Genomic DNA, 7,358 nt, shown 5'->3' with positions numbered 1-7,358 from the left:
AATAGTTGATGGTTTGTAAAACCAGTGAGTTTCAAGAAAGGCAAGGGCTAGAAGGGATACTTCATGAAACGGCAAAACAGTTGCTGCACTAATGAAGAGACCCAAGATTAAACCCAATCCCGAGACTAAGTGCTTCTGTAATGAGGGGAACAGTCACTGAGGCGGAGCAACTCTAGATACTTGGTAGATAAGAAGGCTGGCAAAAGTCGAAAGAAGTATATTTGATATACATGATGTTGATATGTACTTTACTAGTACTCCTAGTAGCATGAGGGTATTGGATACCGGTTCGGTTGCTAAGTGATTAGTAACACGAAATGAAAGCTACGGCATAAACGGAGACTAGCTAAAGGCGAGGTGACGATACGTGTTGGAAGTGTTTCCAAGGTTGATATGATCAAACGTCGCACGCTCCCTCTACCATCGGGATTGGTGTTAAACCTAAATAATTGTTATTTGGTGCTTGCGTTAAGCATGAACATGATTGGATCGTGTTTATTGCAATACGATTATTCATTTAAAGAGAATAATGGTTACTCTATTTGCTTGAATAATCACCTTCAATGGTTTATTGAATCTCGATCGTAGTGTTACACATGTTTATGATATTGGTGCCAAAAGATACGAGGTAATGATGATAGTACCACTTACTGGTGGCACTGCCGCTTGAGTCATGTTGGTATAAATTGCATTAAGAGGCTCCATGCTGATGGATCTTTATACTCACTTGATTTTGAATCACTAGTGACATGCAAATCATACCACATGAGCAAGGCCTTGTTTTCATTGAGATGAAACAAGATAGTAACTTGTTGGAAGTGATACATTTTGATGTATGCAGTCCAATGGGTGCTGAGGCACGCAGTGGATATCATTATGTTCTTACTTCAATGACGATTTGAGTAGATACAAGAGTATTTCATTAATGAATCACAAGTCTGGAATATTGAAAAGTTCAATTCTGTTTCAGGAGTGAAGTTCGTCGTAACAAGAGGATAAACTGTCTACGATATGATCACAGAAATGAATATCTGAGTTACGAGTTTTGGTACGCAGTTAAGACAATGTGGAAATTCTTTCGCAGTTCATGCCACCTGGAACATCATAGTGCGATGATGTGTCTAAACGTCATAGCCACGCACTATTTGGTATGGTGCATGCTATGATGTCTCTTATCGAATTACCACTATCGTTTATGGGTTATGCGTTAGAGACAACCGCATTCACTTTAAATAGGGCACCGCGTATTTCCATTGAGATGACACAGTATAGACTGAGGTTTAGAGAAATCTAAACTGTCGTTTCTTGAAAGTTTGGGGCTTCGACACTTGTGTGAAAAAGTTTCAGTCAAATGATCTCAAACCCAAAGCAGATAAATGCATCTTCATAGGATATCCAAAACAGTTGGGTACATCTCCTATCTCAGATCCGAAAGCAAAGTGTTTGTTTCTAGAAACGGATCCTTTCTCGAGGAAAGGTTTCTCTCGAAAGAATTGAGTGGGAGGGTGGTAGAACTTGATGTGGTTATTGAACCATCACTTCAACCAGTGTGTAGCAGGGCGCAGGAAGTTGTTCCCGTGGCGCCTACAGCAATTGAAGTGAAAGCTGATGATGGTGATCATCGAGCATCGGATCAAGTTACTACAAACCTCGTAGGTTGACAAGGTCTCGTACTACTGCAGAGTGGTACGGTAACCTTGTCTTGGAGGTCATGTTGTGGAGCAACAGTGAACCTACGAGTTATGGAGAAAGCAATGGTGGGCCCGGATTCCGACAAATGGCTGGAAGCCATGAAATCCGAGAGAGGATCCATGTATGAAAACAAAGTGTAGACTTTGGAAGAACTACTTGATGGTCATAGGACTATTGAGTAAAGATGGATCTTTAAAAGGAAGACAAACGATGATGGTGATAAGTCACTATTAAGAAAAGCTCGACTTGTCGCAAAGATGTTTCCGACAAGATCAAACAGTTGACTATGATGAGACTTTCTCACTCGTAGCGATGCTAAAAGTCTGTTAGAATTATGTTAGTAGTTTTTGCATTATTTTTGAAATATTGCACATAGGATGTCAAAACATTGTTTCCTCGACGGTTACCTTGAGCAAACATTGTATGTGATACAACAAGAAGGTTTTGTCGATCCTAAAGATACTAAACAAGTATGCAAGCTCCAGCGATCCTTCAATGGACTGGTGCAAGCATCTCGGAGTTGGAATATACACTTTGATGAGATGATCAAAGATTTTGGGTTTGTACAAGGTTTATGAGAAACTTGTATTTCCAAACAAGTGAGTGGGGGCACTATAGAATTTCTGATAAGTATATGTGGTTGACATATTGTGGATCATAAGTAATGTAGAATTTCTGTAAAGCATACAAGGTTGTTTGAAAGGAGTTTTCAAAGGAATACCTGGATTGAGCTACTTGAACGTTGAGCATCAAAGATCTATGGAGATAGATCGAAAGCGCTTAATGGAAGTTTCAACAAGATGCATGCCTTGACAAGTTTTTGAAGGAGTTCAAAATAGATCAGCAAAGAAGGAGTTCTTGGTTGCGTTGTAAGGTGTGAATTTGAGTAAGACTCAAAACCCGACAACAGCAGAATAAAGAGAATATACGAAGGTCGTCTTCTATGCCTTAGCCGTAGACTCTAAAGTATGCCATGCTGAGTACCGCACCTGATGTGTGCATTGCAGCAAGTCTGTTAAGTGGTACACAGAGTGATCCAGGATTGAATCACTGATCAGCGGTCAAAGTTATCCTTAGTAACTAAATAGACTAAGGAATTTTTCTCGATTATGGAGGTGGTTAAAGAGTTCATCATAAAGGGTTACGTTGATGCAAGCTTTGAAACTAATCCGAATAACTATGAGTAGTGAAACGGATTCGTATAGTAGAGTAGATATTTGGAGCATTTCCGAATAGCACATAGTAGCAGCATCTATAAGATGACATAAAGGTTTGTAAAGAACACACGGATCTGAAAGTTTCAGAACCGTTGACTAAAACCTCTCTCACGAGCAAGACGTGATCAGACCCCAGAACTATATGGGTGTTGGATTCGTTGAAATCACATGGTGATGTGAACTAGATTATTGACTCTAGTGCAAGTGGGAGACTGTTGGAAATATGCCCTAGAGGCAATAATAAATTAATTATTATTATATTTCTTTGTTCATGATAATCGTTTATTATCCATGCTATAATTGTATTGATTGAAGACTTATATACATGTGTGGATACATAGACAAAACACTGTCCCTAGCAAGCCTCTAGTTGGCTAGCCAGTTGATCAAAGATAGTCAGGGTCTTTTGATTATGAACAAGGTGTTGTTTCTTGATAACTGGATCACGTCATTAGGAGAATCACGTGATGGACTAGACCCAAACTAATAGACGTAGCATGTTGATCGTGTCATTTTGTTGCTACTGTTTTCTGCGTGTCAAGTATTTATTCCTATGACCATGAGATCATATAACTCACTGACACCGGAGGAATGCTTTGTGTGTATCAAACGTAGCAACGTAACTGGGTGACTATAAAGATGCTCTATAGGTATCTCCGAAGGTGTTCGTTGAGTTAGTATGGATCGAGACTGGGATTTGTCACTCCGTGTGACGGAGAGGTATCTCGGGGCCCACTCGGTAATACAACATCACACACAAGCCTTGCAAGCAATGTGACTTAGTGTAAGTTGCGGGATCTTGTATTACGGAACGAGTAAAGAGACTTGCCGGTAAACGAGATTGAAATAGGTATGCGGATACCGACGATCGAATCTCGGGCAAGTAACATACCGAAGGACAAAGGGAATGACATACGGGATTATATGAATCCTTAGCACCGAGGTTCAAACGATAAGATCTTCGTAGAATATGTAGGATCCAATATGGGCATCCAGGTCCCGCTATTGGATATTGACCGAGGAGTCTCTCGGGTCATGTCTACATAGTTCTCGAACCCGCAGGGTCTGCACACTTAAGGTTCGACGTTGTTTTATGCATATTTGAGTTATATGGTTGGTTACCGAATGTTGTTCGGAGTCCCGGATGAGATCACGGACGTCACGAGGGTTTCCAGAATGGTCCGGAAATGAAGATTGATATATAGGATGACCTCATTTGATTATCGGAAGGTTTTCGAAGTTACCGGGAATGTACCGGGAATGACGAATGGGTTCCGGGTGTTCACCGGGGGGGGGGGGCAACCCACCCCGGGGAAGCACATAAGCCTTGGGGGTGGCGCACCAGCCCTTAGTGGGCTGGTGGGACAGCCCAAGAAGGCCCTATGCGCCATAGGAAGAAAATCAAAGAGAAAAAAAAGGAGGAGGTGGGAAAAGGGGGAAGGACTCCTCCTTCCAAACCTAGTTGGACTCGGTTTGGAAGGGGAGGGTTGCCCCCCTTGGCTCGGCCGAACTCCTTGGGGGTCCTTGGACCCCAAGGCAAGGCTCCCCCTCTTCCCCCTATATATACGGAGGTTTTAGGGCTGATTTGAGACAACTTTGCCACGACAGCCCGACCACATATCTCCACGGTTTTACCTCTAGATCGCGTTTCTGCGGAGCTCGGGCGGAGCCCTGCTGAGATAAGATCACCACCAACCTCCGGAGCGCCGTCACGCTGCCGGAGAACTCATCTACCTCTCCGTCTCTCTTGCTGGATCAAGAAGGCTGAGATCATCGTCGAGCTGTACGTGTGCTGAACGCGGAGGTGTCGTTCGTTCGGCACTAGATCGTGGGACTGATCGTGGGACGGTTCGCGGGGCGGATCGAGGGACGTGAGGACGTTCCACTACATCAACCGCGTTCACTAACGCTTCTGCTGTACGGTCTACAAGGGTACGTAGATCGAATATCCCCTCTCGTAGATGGACATCACCATGATAGGTCTTCGTGCGCGTAGGAAATTTTTTGTTTCCCATGCGACGTTCCCCAACAGCATCAACCCACTTTAATCTTGTCCATGTTTCTTCCACAACCTCATCATAACTAGGACTCTCAAGAAATATCAACACTTCCTCATACTTGTCAACAATATCAACATTCATGAACGCCTCTTTGCAACATATTGAACATTCACAATATTTCTCATCTAAAAAAGACAAACATAAGGACAATAAATTGTTGGGTAACGTAGCATAAATTCAAAAAAATTCCTACGCATATTCAGATCTTCCTATGGAGAGGCCAGCAACGAGAGAGGGGTGAGTGCATCTTCATACCTTTGAAGACCGCTAAACGGAAGCGTTACTAGAACGCGGTTGATGGACTCGTACTCGCGGCAATTCATATCGCGGTGTGATTTCGATCTAGTGCCGAACTACGGCACCTCCGCGTTCAACACACGTGCAGCCCGATGACGTCTCCCACGCCTTGATCCAGCAAGGAGGAGGGAGAGGTTGGGGAAGATCTCCAGCAGCATGACGGCATGGTGTCGATGGAGAGACGAGGTCTCCCGGCAGGGCTTCGCCAAGCACCGGCACAGAGGAGGAGAAAGAAGAGCAGGGTTGCGCTGAGGGAGAGGGAAAACTGTGTGTAAAACAGCCCCGAAACCCCCACTATATATAGGAGGAGGGGAGGGGGGTGCCACCCATAGGGTTCCCACCCTAGGTGGTGTGGAAGCCCCCAGATGGGAGGTGCGGCGGCCAGGGCAGGGGGGAGGGGTGGCGCACCCCTAGGTGGGCCTTAGGCCCACCAGCGCCTAGGGTTTCCCCCCTCTCCACCTTCTGCGCCTTGGGCTGAGTGTGGGGGGCGCACCAGCCCACCTAGGGGCTGGTTCCCTCCCGCACTTGGCCCATCTAGCCTCCCGGGGTCGTGGCCCCCTTCCGGTGGACCCCCGGGGCCACTCCCGGTGGTCCCGGTGGTCCCGGTACCTTAAAGGCGACCCCGAAACACTTCCGGTGTCCGAAACCATCCGTCCTATATATCAATCTTTACCTCTGGACCATTCCGGAGCTCCTCGTGACGTCCGGGATCTCATCCGGGACTCCGAACAACTTTCGATAACCTCGTATAACAATTCCCTATAACCCTAGGTCATCGAACCTTAAGTGTGTAGACCCTACGGGTTCGGGAGACGCGCAGACATGACTGAGACACCTCTCCGGCCAATAACCATCAGCGGGGTCTGGATACCCATGGTGGCTCCCACTTGCTCCACGATGATCTCATCGGATGAACCACGATGTCAAGGATTCAATCAATCCCGTATACAATTCCCTTTGTCGGTATAGAACTTGCCCGAGATTCGATCGTCGGTATACCTATACCTTGTTCAATCTCGTTACGGTAAGTCTCTTTACTCATTTAGTAGTACGTCATCGTGTGACTAACTCCTTAGTCACATTGAGCTCATGATGATGTTCTACCGAGTGGGCCCAGAGATACCTCTCCGTCACACGGAGTGACAAATCCCGATCTTGATTCGTACCAACCCAACAAACACTTTCGGAGATACCCGTAGTGCACCTTTATAGTCACCCAGTTACGTTGTGACGTTTGATACACCCAAAGCACTCCTACGGTATCTGGGAGTTACACAATCTCACGGTCAAAGGAAAAGATACTTGACATTAGAAAAGCTTTAGCATACGAACAATACGATCTAGTGCTACGCTTAGGATTGGGTCTTGTCCATCACATCATTCTCCCAATGATGTGATCCCGTTATCAATGACATCTAATGCCCATGATCAGGAAACCATGATCATCTATTGACTAACGAGCTAGCCAATTAAAGGCTTGCTAGGGACACATTGTGATCTACTTATTCACACATGTATTACTGTTTCCTGTTAATAAAATTATAGCATGAACAAGAGACGATTATCATGAACAAGGAAATATGATAATAACAATTTTCTTATTGCCTCTAGGGCATATTTCCAACAGTCTCCCACGTGCACTAGAGTCAATAATCTAGTTACATTGTGATGTATCGAACACCCATAGCATTATGGTGTTGATCATGTTTTGCTCGTGGAAGAGGTTTAGTCAACGGGTCTGCAAAATTCAGATCCGTATGTACTTTACAAATCTCTATTACCCCACTCTGGACATGGTCCTGGATGGAGTTGTAGCGGCGTTTGATATGCTTCGCCTTCCGGTGAAACCTGGGCTCCTTGGCTATGGCAATGGCCCCGGTGTTATCACAGAAGAGTGTCATTGGACCCGACGCGCTTGGAACCACTCCAAGGTCGGTGATGAGCTCCTTCATCCAAATTCCTTCATGAGCCACTTCTGAAGCAGCTATGTACTCCGCTTCACATGTAGATGCTGCCATGACTTCTTGCTTGCTGCTGCACGAGCTCACTGCCCCACCATTCAAAACATATATGTATCTGGTCTGTGACTTAG

The sequence above is a fragment of the Hordeum vulgare genome, chromosome 1H, assembly GCF_904849725.1.
Source record: "Hordeum vulgare subsp. vulgare chromosome 1H, MorexV3_pseudomolecules_assembly, whole genome shotgun sequence".
NCBI lineage: Eukaryota > Viridiplantae > Streptophyta > Magnoliopsida > Poales > Poaceae > Hordeum > Hordeum vulgare.
Note: the sequence above shows the minus strand (reverse complement) of the source record.